We start from the raw sequence: 19,179 nt of genomic DNA, 5'->3' as shown, positions 1-19,179 counted from the left end.
TCATGACCCTGGATGACTAAATAAAACACAAGGAGCCGAGCTGATACTGAACATGACTCAGTGATCTGCCACCAGTCCCTTCTCATTTTCCAGTTACTCTGGGCTCTGTTTCCTACCTATTAATTACACAATATCAAATGTTTGTATTTCTACTGAGCAAAGCACAAATATGGGCATGGCGGCCTGGAAATGAGTTGTTAGTACACAAATCAATAGAAGATTATAAATTCCTATTGCATTCTGATTGTATGTCAGATTCAGAAGGACACTTGCCAGAAAGCCACACTGCTTGGAACAGTCTCTGAATTACTGGCACTGGACATTGCCATATCGATTTATGGATTAGAACAGCAATCATCTCCAGGCTTAAGTAGCATCTGACACAAGTGAGCAAAGTGTGGGTGCTATTAATTGTGCAAGTAGATTTTTTAAATATAAAACTATTCCCATGCATTTCATTATTTTGTGGAAATCATTGGGGATGCTTCTGAGACAGCAGGAAGGCTGAAGAGATGCTTTTTCACTGAATCGACTTTTTTTCAGGAGGTTTCTTTAATCCAAGTGAAGTCACAATACCATTAGGTGTTGTTAAAAAACATCATTATTATATAAAACTCCCCAATTGTTTTATTTTTAAAGTTGCCTTTGTTTTCTTGAAATGTGAACAGTAACGAGACAATTGTGATCACTGAAATGCTGCCTAATGTCACAGTTACTACTCGGTCTCTCATTTTTCAGAAATAGGCTGTTGAAGATGCACGTGGCCATGCTGTAGGGCTTCCCACACCCGGCGGGTCTCTGAATACACCCTTCAGTGCCTTCTGCGCCCTTCCTCCCTGCATTTCCTGCAGCCGCCGGCCAGGCCTCTGGCAAGTCGGCTTCCCTAGGGCTGGTGTGCATCAGCCAGCCAGGTCTCTGATGGGCATTCCATGTAGCCATCACTGATGACCATTACTGTGAGCCTTTATTTTATTATAGGTTGGGAAATCATGAACCCCGATTTTAACAACCCTTTTATATCATCAGATAGAACAATTCTAAAAGGAACAACAGTCCCTCTTCAACTCTGATTAACTACAAGTAGAAGAGATTTAGAAAAGACAGGATTAATCCTGGTGCTTTCTGTTTGCTTATAAAGCTATTTGCTTCTTTGGCATCTTTAAAAAATGACCAATAAAAGTTTTATTTTTATGATCATTACACATTCATAGATTTAAACCTTTTTGATGAATTCTAATGCATTGCAGCTGTTCTCCTTAATGATGCTCACGTGAGTGCATCTTTGGCTGGGGGAGGGTTCTACTCCAGCCTCCTCCGGAACCCGAGTCACAGCAGCCTTCCAAGATCTGCCAACATTTTTACTGTCTGTTAAGCAAGATGATCTGGGCTTATCTCACATAGTCTTAAATATTTCCTGTCTCACGCCTGGAAGCGACCAGATCTCCACGGAACCTCCAAGGTCCTTTCAGTGGAAAATGGTTTGGAGAGAGCATTAAAGCATCCCATGTCTATTGCAGTGCCGCTGAGCTTAAGTGGCAAGAAAAAGAAAATGTGTGTATGAAGGACTCTGTGTGTATGTTTTACAAGTTAAATAAAATACACACTTTTTTCATGTTGTTTTCTTCATCCTCTCTCCCCTCCACCCTCCTCCTCCCTTCATTCCTGTCTTTTCTACTGAGGCAACATTGACTTACAATGCTGTAGATGATTTGGAGGTACAGGATCAAGCTCTCAAGGTGTGTTCGATTCTTAAAATTTGCTTCTGTTTTAGGATTATGGAGTATGTTTACATAATTACAAAGTTCAATACGTCAGTAAGATGTGCATTGAGTGCAATACGGTTGATATTCTCCTAGCTGCCTCCTAACCTGCCCCTCTTCCACTGATAAACTTTTTCAAACACTGGATTGCACCTCTAGTATTTCACCATAGATGCAAGTGCAGCCACCCACATCTGGGCGTCCACGTGTTCCTAGATCACCTGCACAAGTCCAAAATCTGTATCATTTTGCTCATGTCGTAACAGTCACTCTGTAGAATGATGACTGCGTCTCAGTGCAAGGTCTTTGCAAGATGGAATCTTGTCACGGTTTACTCAGGCATAACACTGTCAATAGCTACTTGTTTTTTTTTTCACTTTTTTTTTATTTTCTAATGTTAAGTAATGTTTTGTCCAAAGCATTTATTTTGCATTTTAGCCATTCAATGATTTGGCTTTTAATTTTTAAAGATTTATTTATTTACACATACAAGAACTGGCCAGAGGTGGGGCCAAGTGTGAGAGAATTCACCAGAGGCTGAGTGGGGAGCAGAACAGGCAGATGGACTGAAATCCACAGCTGAGGGGAGCAGTGGGGAGACAGGAGAGGTCTGCCACATCCTGTGGGTCACTCTGGGGAGGGGGATCGAACTCAGGCCGCAGTGACTGGCAACAGCCTGATAGCACTGAGACTTTACCTCTGCACCATGGGAAGACTCCATGACTTGATTTTTATCCATCATTTAAAGCAAGTAGATGATACATGCCATCTGGTCAAAAAATGAAGTGTTAAAAAGCATTTAACCAATTGACTGATTCACAAAGTAGCCATAATGCACACTGGTGAAAGAATTTAAGATGGAAAGAAGGTGACATCTCTTCACATTTAATCCTCCTGGTCATCGAATCAAGCCCCAGTCAACACTGTGAAAATCTGACTCCCCCAACATGGCCGCCTCAGACCCAGACCCAGCTGGCTGACCTCCGCACCTCCATCCAGTTTTCCTTCTGCTTCCTCTTTCCTGTCAACTATTGTTCATAACACACTTTCAGTGGAAATTTAATATTGAATAATTTCAGTGGTTGAGCACTGAAGCGAGGTTTCAACACCACATCATCACATACCTTGCAACATGTTTAAAGTGCTCAGTCTTCTATTCACGCCCAGAGACACGCGCCCTTCAAAACTCCGCCTTCTGGCCCTCCCTGGTGGCGCAGCGGGTTAAAGCACAGCACTGAGAAGCTTAATCCACTTCCCATGAGTTCGATCCCCACCTGCCCTGGACGTGACCCACAGGGAGTGGCAGACCTCTCCTGACCCGCCCGCTGCTCTCCTCAGCAGTGTACTTCGTAGATCTGCCTGTTCTGCTCCCCACTCTGTCCCTGGTGAATCCTCTCACCCTCCGCATCTCTGGCCTGTACCCCAGTTATGTATGCACAAATAAATAAGTCTTTAAAAAAATAAAATAAAATAAAACTGTGCCTTTTGCTGTCCCTGCTCACCTTGTCTGGCCAGGACTTGCCTCTCCCGGAGGACTGCTGACATCTCCTTAGAGAACCACGCCTCCTGCAAGCGTGTCCGAGTGGGCCCGAGGGCCTCCCGGCTCACCCCACGCGTCGTGAAGTGTCCCCTTCCATTTTACTTAATTTAACTGTAACATTTGTATTGGAACACATCTCTCACCACTGCCTCTGAATTGACAGTTCATTTTTCAGGGAAAGTGAAGATGACGCTCAAGCCAGAAGGAAGGACCTGATGTTTTGTCCTCTGAGAAGTGACTTGCATGTCCACAGGCGGCTCGCGGAGCATCTGGGCCTGAGCCCCTCACCTGGGCCAAGGCGCCTCTCGGTTCTTGAGACCACTGGAGCGTTTGTCTACGAACAGAGACTTTACTTTAAAAGATGGGGCAGGGCCCTCCCTGGTGGCCAGCAGGTTAAAGCACAGAATAAAGAACTAAAGCCACTTCAGCACGAGTTTGATCCCTGCCCCAGCGGGGACCACAGGACGCGGCAGACCTCTCCTGACCGCCCGCTGCTCCCCTCAGCAGTGTGCTTCGTCAGTCGGCCTGTTCTGCTCCCCACTCTGTCTCTGGTGAAGCCTCTCACCGCCCCTGTGCCTCTGGCCTGTACCCCAGCTCTGTACACATAAAAATATAAACCTTTAATAATAATAATAATGTAAAAAGACGGGGCAGATGGGTGTCGATTCTACTGTCCTGCTACCGCTCTGTGCTCAGGTACATGGTGTGCGGGCCCTGAGGGGAACCGCAAGAAGATGAAGGATCACCAGGGAGGCAAGCCGGGCAGAAAGATGTTACTCGCCGTCTCTCGCCGCCCAGCTGCGCACCTGCCCTGGCGCTCTCGGCTTCTCCGCACACCTTAGCCTCGCGTGTCCTCACTATCGCCACCAGCCTGTCTCCCTAACAGCGCTTCTGAAAAAATATCAACAAACTGACTTTGCTGTTGAATCGATCTGCTTGTTTCAGTGCCCCCCCACAATGCAGTCTTCTTTCATAATCACAGAAAAATCTAATGATGTTTCTGTCTCCATAGACAGGAGGTAGATCTTCGTAGTTAGTAGTAGCAAATCTAATGAGAAAATTCTCAACCTTCATCACTTACTAGTAACACTTGGAAATTCCCGCGGATGAGTCCCGGGAAGACTATTTTGTAGTCTTCCCGGGATGCCAATGTCTACCAAGGTGAGAACCGCTGAAAAATGCCTTTCTCCCTAGCTCCTGTGTTCTCAGCTGAAAATCACTGCTTAGGAAGTAAGCCAAGGTCAACAAGGAAAGTTGTTTTGACCCTGAGCAGAAAAAGTTTCCTAAGTCACTATCATCAGTTCTGCAAAACCACCATTCATCAAAAATCTCATTAGCACCTCTTCCATTTATAATTACAAAATAGCAAAGGTAACACACTATTTTGAAGATTCAATAAACTTTCCTACAGTGTAGTTTAAAAAAATAGCTCAGTGCTAATATTTAAACTGCCTGTTCACGCACAGAGTAAAAGTCCTGGGCAAACCCTCAGCTTATGCATGGAATTGGATAGCTGTCCTGCTGTCCTGCTATCTGTCCTGCTATCTGTCCTGCTATCTGTCCTGCGATTCTGTTTGGAGTGGGCTTTCCGCTTTGTAGTTGCACTTTACCCACATACAAACTTCTTCAACGGAAACTGTCCATATGCCAGATAGTGCATGCTGACTTACTTTACATCTGCTTGACAGGCCATTCTCCATGGCTTAAGGGGACTTCGGTGAGCGCCGAACAGTCAAATAATATCTTGATAACATGATGGTTTTAAAAGGGCACTCAACGGGACATCTCAGCATCGATTAGCAACAGGAGTATAATGCAGAATTCTACCTCAAAACAAAATTTGACACATTCATTTTGTTAGTGGCATACAGATTTTTTGTAAGCAAATTATAAGATTCTATTTTTATGAGGAAGGTGATTTTTTCCCCACATGTGAAGGATAAAGTAGCATTACCAACATCAGTCTTTGTATGTTAGGCTTTGAAAATTCAGATTATTTTAAACTCTTATTATGAGGATATTTAAAAGTCTGTATATTTAGTTTGTGAGAACACTGCTAGAAGATGCATCCAGACCATTGCAAAACGATCCGATATGCAGACAGAACTTCCCCACATCTGGCCCAAGACCACACACTGCCCCGGCGCTAACTGGAGATGGCGGTTCTCTCATTAGAGGAGCAAATAACGAGATCACAGGGCAGTCCCAGGAAGAGTCAGCAGCACAGAATTCAGCAGCTGATCAAAAGGCAGTGGTCCTGCAGGGCGGACCAGGGCTGAATAGCTGGGGTCTGGGTTGGCAGGGGAAGAAGGTGGCAAGGCCAGGAGCACCTGCAGGTAAGCTGTTAGGACCGGACAGCAGGCAAAGATGGCCCACTGCACATAAGAAAGAAGGCGGGCCGGACGCGGGGCCAGGCTGGAGTCGGACTCAGCAGAGACTGGGTTCAGGGTACAGGGCCCAGGGCCCAAGGGGCCTGGGGTGGGAAAGAAGAGAGTGACACAGAGGTTGTGAACCAGGCAGCCGTTCTTCTCACTGAATTCAAGAAATTCAAGAATTCAAGAAACAAATAACAACAGAGATTTCATCCATGCTCACAACTTGCAAATCGATGCACAGCGGAGGTCCCACACAGCAGGGGCCAGTTTGGATCTGGGTCTGCCTCGCCCTCAGGAGCTAATGGGTGCTGTGTGTAAGCAGCAATTTTCCGATTTTCCTGCAGGACTCCAAGCCTGTACAAATGATTCAAGCTTAAGACATTCTCCTGAGTGGAGTGTCACCACTTATGAGACAAAGACAAAGACTTAGGTGCTCAGCTTCCTTGAGTCTACAGCCGGGCAATGCATTTTCTCCACATTTAACTCCAGACATCTTACCCTTCAGACATGAAATACACCAAACAGTAAAGCTTGGGATACAAAGGTGAACTTTTTTTCATTCCCATGATGGTGAATTTCAATGATACCCCATTCCAAAGTGGTTTTATTTTCTCCTGTGTTTTACCTGAGAACATTTGTGTTTTGCTGGGCCGTCTAGGATACCACATGAGATTAGTAGGTAATTTAATGGAATTAATAAAAGAAATAATAAATGTATCATTGTACAGAAAATTTCATTCCTCATGCCAAACACGGAATTACTTATTTCAACTCAGGAAACACACAGGGTAAGGTAAGCGAGATCAATAGGTTCATGCCCTATTTCTGTGAAAATAGGAAACCCAGTAAAGCTCCCCTCGCCATTGTAATATCATCATTTTTTAAAACTGTATCATTGGAGTAAAGTTTTGCTTATTGCAGTGAGACAGTTTTGTAGTATTTTTCATAGTCTAATCTTTCATAGCAGCACAAATATAACTTCATAGCTTGCACCTCAGAACATTGCTTTTTCAGCTGTTAAAAGCCTAATCAGTCTTTTCTTTGTTGTTTCAAACAAGGAAACCTTATTCCATCTGAGCCAAATTGTTTTAAATGCTTTTTTTTCTCAAAACTGAGCTTTATCTTTAAAAAAAAGGTGCTGTTTCTATGGCTTATTTAGTAACACAGGAGGTTTTCCTCCAACCTCTTAGTAGCTTAAGATAACTGACAGATTTGTGCTTTTTTTTTTCTTAAAGATTTATTTATGTATGCATACAGAACTGGGGTACAGGCCAGAGGTGAGGGTGGTGAGAGGCTTCACTAGAATCACAGTGGGGAGCAGAACAGGCAGATGAATGAACTGCTGAGGGGAGCAGAGGGCGGGTCAGGAAAGGCCTGCCATGCCTTATGGGTCCCCTCTGGGGTGGGGATCGAACTTGCACTGACACAGCTACTGCTTACTGCACGTTACCCCACTGCGTTACCCTACCGCACCACCAGGGAGGGCCAAATTGTGCTTTTTAAGCTGGAAAAAAAAGTCTATTTTCCCCTTCAACGGCATCCCACCTAAACTTGCAATCGCAGACGTTTAATTAACTATGAGACCCAGTAAGGAGACAGGGCCTTCAGGGAGTAGGCAGGATGAGTGCCCCAAGGGCTGAGGCTTCAGGCTTCGAGATCCGCCTGTGTCTTGTCCTTTGTGACTCTTCCCACCTTGCATTTCAAAACTCTCTTTTAATCTTTCCTGAAATTTACCCAGAATCCTTTCTGTAGACAGTCTTAACCAACATTTCTCCAGGAGGCAAAGTTAGAGTGCGATCAAAGGGCGGTGGAAATAAGGCTCAGGACAGGATGGTGGGTCTTTAATCAAAACTACGGGGAGACCAGACCGGGCCTTTGTGACTAGAGAGCTCTGAGAGGCCATGTGCTATCATCCAGTGACATGAAATTCCACATGTCAGAATCTCACTTCCTCCAGGTGCTGGAGGGCCCTCAGCCTTTTCAGGCTTGGCTCCCTCACCCCTCATTCCTATAGCTCTCCAGTGTGTGATCTGTTTTCCTGAGAAAACTTTCCGCTGAGTTGAAAGCCTGAGAACTCTTAAGTTCAGATGAATGATAATGAGCATTGTCAAAGAGGCAGTAAAATTGAGTCCTTGGTTCTGGCTGCCGAGCTGAGAGCCCCAGGAGTTAATTGTGTGAATGGTAATGAGGCCGCAGGCAGCAGATGCTCGCGTGCCTTTACAATCCAAATCCCACCAACAAATTCCTCCCACAGAAACTTTGAGGGGCATCTTGGCACCCTGGAGATGGAGCTAGACCCAGTCACAACCACAAGCCACCTGCTAGACCTATTGTCAAAAAAAAAAAAAGGCCATTATAATAACAAAGTTGTTTGCTGTCCTTTGCAATGACTTGATGGCCTGTCTTACCAGAGCAGAGAGGGAAAGGAAAAGGACCATCTGATTCTTTAAAGAGAAACATTTGCCTCCAAAACAGCCCATGACTTACCGGGAAGAGACTCAAGCTTGGTATATGTTGTTGTACAGTTTATACAGCCTTGTCCTCTGGTAATTCCCCCGGGGAGACACCCTGCAGTCCCTTAAGCCCTGGAGGTTGTGGGGGCTTGGAGGGGAGGAGGAGAGTGAGGAGTTAAGAGGCCAGTTTGGTCACTACAGAATAGTCAAAAGTGGGAAAGAGTAGGATGCAGAATTGATGCATGTATCCTGTCCCAAATAAAAATAAGAACTCTTGACTTTGGAATGCCTGAGTCAAAATGTGTTGCACACATTCTGTTTTCCCCAGAGCTGGGGTTGTTTCTCCCCCATCATGGGGAGATTTTCATTTGATCCATGTTAAGACAAGGGAGACCAAAAATGTCATCTTTGGAAAATGAATGAGCCAAGTGGCAGTCAGTAACTCTGGAAGGGTTCCTCACATTCAGGCCTTCAGGCTGTGTTGTGGGGTTTTAAGCCAGATGGTGTTTGGGGTTCTCCCTGGGAACAGACTGGCACCAACTGCAAGCAACGCTGCTTGCATTAGAGATGCTCACTTGGGGGAGGATGTGGATTCCTGCTTTTCAGAACCCTTGGGGTCTACTCTCTGTAGGGAAGTGGCCTACCTGAGCCTCAGAAGCAGCTTTGGGTCACCGATCGGAGGCCCCACTGAGGTCATGGGCCAGTCCTGTGCCTCTGGCTTGAGAGAGGCTTTCGGTCTCTGTCCAAGTTCAACAGAAGCTGCTGAAACTCTCACTTTCTGTTCAGCTGGTTATTATAAAAGCAATTAGTTAGGTTGGAATGTCTGAGTCCATTGCGGACAACCTCTGATGATCGGGCATTCATCACAGGCTTTAGATTGAAATGCTTACATGCTGTTTAAGTTGATATCATTATTACCAGCTCGGGTTTGGACTGGATGAGTCCTATGGTGCTGGATTATTCTGTTTGTAAAGATCCAAGATTCTATAGTAAATAAAAAGCTGTGTTCCTTTCATAATAATAAAATATGTGCTTCTGACTTACTGAGAAGTCCTATATGGAAGCATGTGGGAGCAATATGTAAGTGCCAGGCAAGCTGCTTATACTGGGATATGCTCCTGCATAATAATCACCCTCCATTGCCAGCAGAAACCTTTTGAATTTAAAACATTGCAGAGTTACCGCAAAACAGAAAGAGCCATAGCAAATGCGGTTGCTGATTCTTTGTGAAAAACACTCAAACATATATATGTGTGTGTGTGTGTGTGTGTGTGTGTATTGCAAATCAGGAATTCCTGTAAATTTAACACTATCCAGGAAAATCATTTTTAAAAATTGATTGTAATTGGGTGAAATGCTCTGAATAAAAGTGGGGGGTGAGCTTTGCTTATTCATATTCCCATGACTGGAGGTCACGTGGAAACAGGAAGCGCACGGCCATTTTGTAAGGAAGATCATGCAGGGTGATGTGAAGGCAATGGATATTATCTTAGTATTTCATCAAGTTCAAATTTAAAAATTCAGAAATCCTCTGCAGACTTGATGCAGGCTATGCATTCTCTTCAGATTTAAAGGAAGATTTTTATTGCTGTTATTTGTTTGTTTGGTTACGTTCCATACCTGTGACTGAGCGAGAAAAAGCGCATTTGGCTGTCTTAAATCATGTTACTTTCCTTGCCAAAAATGGTAGTGTGTTTCATTTTGCTTCACAACAGAAAGCAGAGATTCTGGAAAAGCCTGTCAAAATGAAGAACTCGCTCTTGATGAGTCCATGGATGCAGGCGATCCAGGTGCGCCTTTATCTTCCTTCACATGCAGGCTCCAGTGCTTTACACAAGGAAAGGCGTGTGGAGAGTGGCCGGTCACCTGGAGGCGGTGATGCTGTGTGTGATGGTGCAAGAGCAGGTTGCTGCTGAGCCCAGGGAGACCTTTCATCTCAGGCCAGCATCTCCCAGGCTGTTTCATTCCACTCCCTGGGAGAGCGCCCTGGTTAGCTTGGCTCAAACATTGAATGTTTCTCTGATTGTCACGTAAAGAAGAGTCTCACCTCATTTTCTCAGAGTTTCTCACTGCTCCTGTCCCTCTGCTGATGTTGGAGTGTCTCCTTCTAGGTGAGCCTGGTGTCAGGGACATCCCGTGGTGTGTGAAGATGTGGATATCTAAGGGCTTCGGGCCACTGGTGTCAGAAATATTCTACTGCGCAGAAACTCACCTCCTCTTCCTCCACCCAGCTCTGCCCAGGAATTAGCTCAGGGAATCCCTAATGTTGCCATGCCAAGGACGCCGTCCAAGGTTACAGTCTTCACTGCAGAGGCCATGAAGACCATGCACCATGGGGGCTGGTGTCTTTCCCTGCAGCTTCAAAGCTTTGGAAAGGGAATGAGTTAAAAAAAAAAAAAAAAAAGACATTTTGTTTTTTACCTAAAAAGTAACTAGTTATTATTAAATATGAAATCAATTTCATGACCATAAATATACAGATTCAAAGATTCAAAATCTACAACCAGCTGGGTCATTCATCTATGGAACACGGAGGAACCACACAAAGGGTCAGATACAGACAAGCCTAAAATCTCACCCTTGAAAGCTAACCACAGAATGGAGCCCTGGGGTGGGGGTCGTGGTGGACAAAGTGGGGGGAAGAACAAGTGGACTGTGGTGGTGGGTTGTGGTGATTTGGTGGAGGGTGCACCAGGGCGACTATGCTGAAGTGGGGATCCCACACTTCCCAAGTCCCAGTAGTGATGTAAACCAAAGTCACCCCATAAAGAAAAAGGCATATTTCAGCTGCATGGAATGTACTTAAGCTCAGTTAGCCTCAGTTTCTCAATATAGAATATTGATGATTGATGTAAGTTTCAGGCAGTCCACGAGATTTGCCTTCCACTCTCCTTTATTAACCAAACCCCAATATTTTGCCTGAAGGGAGAGGCTTATTCCAGGATTAGGACCAAAACCTTGTTAGTCTAGACCGGGGTCAACGGTCCATTCGCCTTCCTAAAGATGAGAGTGTGACATGTGGCATAAATCTGACCAATGAGCTTCAGAGTTGGGGAAAGGGTTGCTTCTAGAAAAGATCGGAGTTGGGGGATATTTCTGAAAACTGTAACAGCCAGTTACAGTTGGGGACATTAGAAGGGCCACACCAGGAGCTTAGCGCCACCCACTGAGGTTCAAAGAGCAGAAGGAGGGAACCAGGTTCCCACAGCATTACCCCGCTGTTAGCTGCCTGGGGTCGGAAGTCCTGCTTCTGTGCTTCTCACTTTCTGACTATTAAACTCCTTCCAGGTGACACTTTGACTGGTTTCTATGACTTATATTCCACAGGTTTCTAGCAATCTAACATTTCATTACCAAGGTTATAGTAGGAATTAAATGAGGAAATTTATATTGGATGCTACATATACCCATCGTGGTGAACTGCCATTTAGTTTGGTTGTTTTAAGACCCTGACTTTCAAATGCTATGGGCGATGTTATCTTTTAGATGGTAGTTTTTTTTTTTTCCTTTTTTTTTTTTTTTTTAGTAACTCATTCAAAATGTAAACTCTTCTGGTTGCCCTCAATTCTACTTTGCAATAGATACTTTAAAAAATTTTGACTTTTGGGGGCAGGTATTTTCTAAAATACATACTGCTTTGGTGAGAACCTTCCTTGGAAGTTAGGTCGCCTTATTCAGAGAAGCACAGTTGTAAGTGATCGGTTACTACAACCACACGAACTTACCGAAATTCAAAATAAACACTATGTGGCAGTAAACTGGACACGGTGCTTTCTCCACTGGCCCCTCTGGTGCCTCACGGGAGGCAATGGCCTCCCGTGAGAGTTCTGAAGTAACTCTCTTCAGTTTTGTTGCAGTTGGAACATTTCCTATGGAATTAGTACACATTTGGGTTTTTAGTACGTAGAAGTGCGCACTTGTTTATCGCATCAGGCATTGGTGAGGCGCCCCAGGAGGAACCAGCCAGAGGGCCAGGGGTCACTCAGTTCCTTCATCCCATGATAAATGTGACTCTTGACAGTAACTGCTCTTCACCTTGTCAACTTATGAACATTGCTCGTTTCACTAGAAAGTTCCCAGTTTTCAGTGCTCCTCCTGGAAAGTGAGCCCACTGGTGGACGGTAACTGTGAAGTGATGAAGTGTCTAAAACTTGTCCAATGGAATTAGACACTGAAGTTGAAAAAGCAAAAACCTAACTGTATTTACTAGCAGTAAATCGTTATACACAATTGATGAAAATATTCAATAATCACTTATTTACTGAACAGTCACTAAATATTTACTAAACGTCCTTTTAAAATGTTTAGTCTAATGTCTTAAAATATCTTTGATTTAATTAACCAAGGAGATGCTTAATCTCTTAAGTCAATATTAGTATTACTCCTTCATTATAATTTTAGAAAACATAACCTAAATGTATGTACAGTGGAGTGTTTACTAGGAGTATCGTACAGGAAGTGGATTCTAGCATGATCACAAAAGACACAAGTGTTGACAATAATCTTCAGTCTCTTTTCACAATCCTGAGCTTGAAGTAGTTCAGGATAAATGCTCTAAGTGTTACCTTCTCACATGGCTGATGAAGGACTGTTGGTGCAAAGGGCACAAAGAAAACTTGGCATTTATATGTAGTTAACAGACGTGAAACATTCAACCACAGACTTCTAAGCATGTGCTCAGGGACACATACGTGTGCACGTAACAACTTAGAGATGGCTTCGCCTTCAGAAATCACTCTTTAAGAAGAATTTGGTTTCCTTTGCTAAGAAGTATTTCCCACCCTGATGAAAATGGCACTTTCCAAAGGGAGTGATATTATCTAACATGGAATTTGGGAAGGGTGCACTTGATCCCTCCTCTCTTTCTGTGAAATGAACTAAAAGGAAGTTTCCTTCTATGACTTCTCATATGTCCTGGCCCTGATTTTCCTTGAAAATCTTCATCACTTAGCAATTGTCTAAATTCCTGAAGGCACAAACTCCCAGTGCCTGGGAGGTAAATACCAGGATGTTAGGGTTACTATCACTTCAGACAATAGATCACTCTTCACTGCAATGTCTCCCAAATCCCATTGTGCATAAGAATCAGCACAGGACCTTATTGAAATGCAGAGTCTGTTTGAGTAGGTCTGAGGCCCTGTCAAAGATCCTGCACTTCTAACAAGCTTCTAGATAATGCCCTTGCTGCTATTCTGCAGACCTTTCCCTGCATGGCAATGCTGGAAAGGGAGAAGTGAGATTCAGTTCACTTAACTTGCACTCAACCCGCTCTAAGTCCCTGGAATCTCCTCCGCAGCAACTTGGAAGCACAATTTAGTGTTCTGCCTGAGAATACTGCCCTGATGAGGAGGGCTTAAGGAGACTCTCGAAAGGTCCAGATGCTGAACCCTAAAATCAGCCCTGCTGCCAACTCCTTCACCCCCGTGCGCTGGTCTCCAGTTTTGATGAGGCTCCCAGGTGTCGACCCCTTTCAGAACGCTGGCGCTTAGGTGCCTACCTTGTTCTCTCCTTGGAGTTACCTGCCTGGCCCAGAAGTCCATAGCTCTGAAATGAATAGAGCTCTCCTGGACATCTGCGTCTGGTCACTGATGGCTGCCCGTGCCCAGACACGGCCTCGCCAGGACGGGCTGGCCACCCTTGGCAGGACTCATCAAGCACTGATTGCGTACTTGGACAAAGCTGACCCAGCACCTGTCACTTTCCACGGACTCCTGCCCTCCCTGGCTCCCCGCAGATGCCAGGAGGTGGTGTCTGCTGGCATCTGCCTGGTCTGGCCCCAGGTGGCAGACCTCCTAGGCCAGTGATTCCCCCCGCCCCCCTGAATTCCAGTCGGAATCCAGCACAGAAGCTTTGCTTCTGTTCTCTAAGTCTGAGGAAGGCCGGGAAGCCATTCTCATTTCCCAACTCTTGATCTGATAGCCGTGTTCAATAAAGAACTCACATTGTTCTGGGGTGATTTTCATGATGATACTCTTGAATAGATTAGTAAACGGCACACAGAGAGGACAGCGTGGGGAGCAGGAACATGGCTGATTGAAGCCTGATAGGGTTTTTAAATGAAAACCCTACGAAAAGTCCAATCTTTCCTTATTATTGACAAGATATAGTATCAAGTCAGTATAGTGACATGATATTAAAGGAAAATGCTTAGCTCAAGTAATTTGAGAACAGGTAAAGACTAGAGATCTATTCTAGCAATATAAAAATAATATACCACCTGGAAGTCTAGACTTCTCTTAACTATAAGACTTAGGGGATAGGAGATAGGTATAGGGCCCAGAAATACACTTCCGTATTTTTGGTAGTATCTGTAGAATTTTCTTTTTAGTTAGAAAGTTTTCAAGATCATCAAAGATTAGTACTACTAGCTTTGTCAATTGTATGTTTTTTTTTAATTACAAATAGTGTTTTTTCCCCCCAATGATTATTTTTATTTTACTTACTTATTTTTATTGCGTAATGTTGGCTTACATTGTTGTTTGTATTTGGAAGTATAATCTGCCTCTTCCTGTGATGTTGCCATAGCAATCCCATCATCAAAGCACCCATGGTCCATCCCTATGGTGCTGTGCTCCCTCCCACTTTGTGATCGCCCCCCAACCCCTACCATGTCTCAGTTCTCTAGTCTGCTTTTAAGGGTCAGTTTTTTAGTTTGACTTGATCTGACCTTCTGTCTGGCTTGTCTACAGTCCACATATAAATGACACCATGGGTACCTTTCTCCTAAGTTATTTCAATCAGCATAACTTTTTCTACCTCCATTCATATTGTGGCCAAAGACAAGAGTTCATCTTTTTCACTACCAAGTAGTATTCCACGACAAATATATACCACACCTTCTTGCTCACGTGTCTGCTTTTGAACACTTATCAGTAGATTGTTTCCATCATTTGGCTAAAATGGCCCACATCAAAAAAAAAAAAACAAAAACAAAAAAAAACCTAAGACCACAAGCGTTGGCAAGGATGTAGAAGAAAAGGAAGCCTTCTACACTGTTAGTGGAGATGCAGCAGCAGGCCCAGCCCCAATGCAACAGTATGGAGGTTTTTCAAAAGATTAAAAATGGATTCACCATACAGCCCAACCATTCCACTGCTAGGTATCTGCCTGAAGATCACAAATACCCCATCTGAAAGGAAACTTGAACTGCCAATTATGATTCAAAAGTGCCTTCATACATTACGAATGGGAAGAATTTCATTTTTAGAGTATAAAAATATATAAACAGGGCCCTCCCTGATGGCACAGTGGGTTAAAGCACAGCACTGAGAAGCTTAAGCCACTTCAGCATGAGCTCGATCCCCGCTTGCCCCAGAGGTGACCACATGGTGTGGCAGACCTCTCCTGACCTGCCCGCTGCTCCCCTCAGCAGTGTACCTCCTCGATCTACCTGTTTTGCTCCATACTCTGTCTCTGTGGTGATTCCTCTCACCCCCATACCTCTGGCCTGTACCGCAGTTCTGTATGCATAAATATTTTTAAAAAATACATAATCATCTAAACAGTAGCCTGAAAAACAATCAGAATTGTGGATAATGAACTTGATTTGTTCATTCCTTCTTCAAAGACTGTTGGGGGAAAGCAGATAGAAGAGCCTACAAAAAGGCAAGGAAAGTTTTTTGTAGATTTCCTCTAGACCAACTTCTGTGAATCATGCCGATTCTTTAATTGCTCCAATCCTTTTGGTAAATTATTACTATGCCCAGAGGATTAGGCAGAAGTAGAGATGTTAGAGAATTTTGTCTAGGGTTATAAAGCTACCAGTTTGCGGTACCTCCATCCATCCATGTCTGGGTTTATGTAAAGTGTTACGTGTATACAGAGAAGCTCCTTAACGTCACCAACTTCCATCTGGTAAATATTTTGCTTTTATGTAAAACTCCAAGATACATAGCAGAGAAATTAATCAGGCTTGTTACAGGCACTTAAGTCAGTTGCCAAAGAGTTCCTCCATCACATTAAGTGCTTGGTGTGAATATTGCTGTGCTATGACAACCTGCACAGAGATTTTGAGATCACAAAATGTCGATGATGGGAAAGGTAAGATGAGGGGACATGGAAATAAACTTTCTTCTGTTTTTGGCATCCATATTTTCTAAAAAAAATACAAGGGAATAACCAAAAAGAAAAAAGAAAGAAAAATAAAAATAAGAAATCCACATCTGCTTGTAAAGAAATTTTAGTGACTCTAATCTTGTTTTCCAGTACCAGGAAAGACAGTTTTCTTCATATAATGGAGAGCTGCTTCTGCCTTAATTGAGTCTTATATGTCCCTTTGCTTTAGGAGGAAGGGAAACTGAAGATTTAGAATTACAACCTTTCCTTTCCTGAAAACAAAAGTAATCAAGATAAGTGGCATAATGGAAATGTTATTAGAGGTGACAGAATGTAGTGAAAATGCCAGCTCTTTCTCTAGGCTTAGCACTTATCAAGCAACTTCAGCAGACATAGTAAGAGAAGCTTCGTGGATAAAATTTGTGCAACAGAGTGGGAGAAGCCAAGGTTCCCCAGCAGGAGAATGGGGCACTTGCCTCAAGTCCCCACCACGACACACAGCGCCAGGGTTCTGTAAGTCTAGGCCGAATCCTTCCTTGTCAACAATGGCCACCATCTTGTAATTGAAGGGATTTTAAGGAAGAACATTATGTCCACTCCCCTGTGGGTGACTGAGGTGTTTTTTTAGAGGGCCTACCGTGTCTTCATCATCGTGTAAATTTCCAGGACAGAGTTCAATCAAATCACCATTAGATGACAACAGAAGCTCATCAATTTTTCTCCCCTCATAAAATCCCTTCATAAATAGCAAATGATGAGGGAAATATTTTTTGCCAGTATTTTCTTTTGAGGGCAAGCAAATGAGGACATTTGGAATTGCTGGAACTACTCCAAAGAGCAAAGGAAAGATTTATTTTCTGTCCTGTATATTTGAAAACAAGTTTGCATATTCTACAGTTGTATATTCTAAAGAGAAATCTCAAGCACAATATCATCATGTAGGTATATATAATTTATCAGGAAGAGATTGGCAAGCTGAAAATGAAATGCTACTTGGTGAGAATGATATCACGAATGAAAGAAGCCATTCTCCATGAAAAGATTCTAAGCTAATTAAAGACTTACTGATAGAAATGCATTCTTCATCAGTATATATTAATTTACAGCCTAATTTAAATATTACAATGAAGTTCTTTTAACAGTGATTGATTCCGTTCATCTCCATTGTTAGAAAATGTGAAATATCTTTGTTGTTTTTACTTTTTAAGCAGTAGGGAAAAATAGCATCTCCACTAAAGTAAACAAGTTCATTGCTCTGGGTTTTTTTTAGGGGTTGACTTATCAAATTCCCAAAGAAAACTCTCCTAGAATCATGAAATTACATTACCCTTGAATTCTCACCCCAACTTTGAATAATCACTAATTCCTTTCTTAGCTCTTTTGATGTTTGCAAAGGGGTTCACTAAAGCCTGAATTGATATAATTATTGACTCAGATTGTTAGAGATCCAGGCCAGATGGCTATGGGTTTCTAAAGTCCCAGTTCCTCTTGCAAGTTTCCCTCCTTTGCCTATAGGGTTTGGGGATCAGCAATTGGAAAGGGTTACAGACTTGTCAAACAGTATTATTCATGGGGGCAGCATGTCTGTCCGTGTGACCCCGGCAGTAAATACATTCATTACAGGCATTTCCATTCTGCACAATTTGCCACACAGCGCTGGTTTCTGGGGGTTGGGGGGAGACAATGGCTTATAAAATGCATCTGAATGCCTAAAAAGAAGGGGAGTTCATGCAAAGAAACCTCTGCTTCCTTTTTTTGGAAAGAACCTTCTGAGTGACTTTAGCTGAGCTCTTCTGAGAATAAGCAAAGTGGAAACATCAGAAAATTACTTTTTTTTTTTTTTAAATATGTTCCTGGGGGGCAAAATGGAGTCGGAAAAAATAAATGGGAAAAAAGTGACAGTGAGATTATGTGAAACAGCAAATATGCAGGTGGGGAAGGCAGCTGAAGAATAATGCCAGAGGGATGGAAAAAGCAAGCAGAACAGAGGCGGGTGATAAACTTAAAAGGAGTCGCAGAGCAGAAAGAACATCATAAATAATCATCTTTTAAAATAAGAACACCATATCAGTTTCCCTGACCTGGGTAGAGCTCCAGCCTCCCTGGTATTTCCTAGCATTTTGATCCACACAAAATGACATTTTCAGCTCAGGCATTTTATTCTTCAGTGTAAACAAGCTCTGGGTTTTAAAAATACATCTCTGAAAAGAGTTTTCATAAATAATACATCTATTATAAAAATTTGACTTGTAAACGATTTAGTGTCTGCAAACCCCCCCCCCCCATTCATGATGGGGTGTCACGGGGCAGCGCCTTTTGGTAGAAATTGACATGCCAAAGCGTGCAATGCCTTCCACCCAAGATAAACAGGATTTTTTTAAGTACAGGACAAAGAAATGCCCTAGTCAGTTTTGCCCAAATCGTGGGAAGAAGGGACAGAATCTGGAACTGTTCTCATTCGTTTGGGATCCTAAGGTGTTCCCGAAACCTTGCTAATTAAGAGAATTCAAGAATGGAAAAGAGCCCTTTCCTTGTCTTCAAAGAATACAGATGAAAGAAAACCAGAAAATTTAACCTCTTCCCTGGCCGGCTCTTTCAACCAGGAGCCCAGGAAGCCCGCCTGCGGCCCGCCAGCGCTCGCAGGGAGAAAACCCCAAGTATTGGCCGGGAGGGGAGGTGGGGGTGGAGAGAGGGGGCCGGTCTGGGCTGCCTAATTAGAAGCAAGTTTTCCGATTTTATTAAATTCCTCCACCAACAGAATGCACGGAGAGGCAGTGGAAGTTAAACCAATACTTAAAGCCCATGAAAAGCAAGATGATTACATGTTTGTGGAAGAAGAAAGAGCAATTAAAGAAAACCAGTACGATCTGAAATGCCATATAAATAGAGGCGAGCAGAAGTTGATTTAAAGTTTTGCTTCTGTAATTTGTCTCCCCTTTGTCGTGACACGCTCAGAGACTGGAAGGAGGGGTCCGGGGAGGGGGCTGGGGGCCGCG

Source organism: Condylura cristata, unplaced genomic scaffold (genome assembly GCF_000260355.1).
Source record: "Condylura cristata isolate star-nosed mole 26May11 unplaced genomic scaffold, ConCri1.0 scaffold00018, whole genome shotgun sequence".
Classification (NCBI taxonomy): domain Eukaryota; kingdom Metazoa; phylum Chordata; class Mammalia; order Eulipotyphla; family Talpidae; genus Condylura; species Condylura cristata.
The sequence above is the reverse complement of the archived record's forward strand: the minus strand, read 5'-3'. Positions refer to the sequence as shown.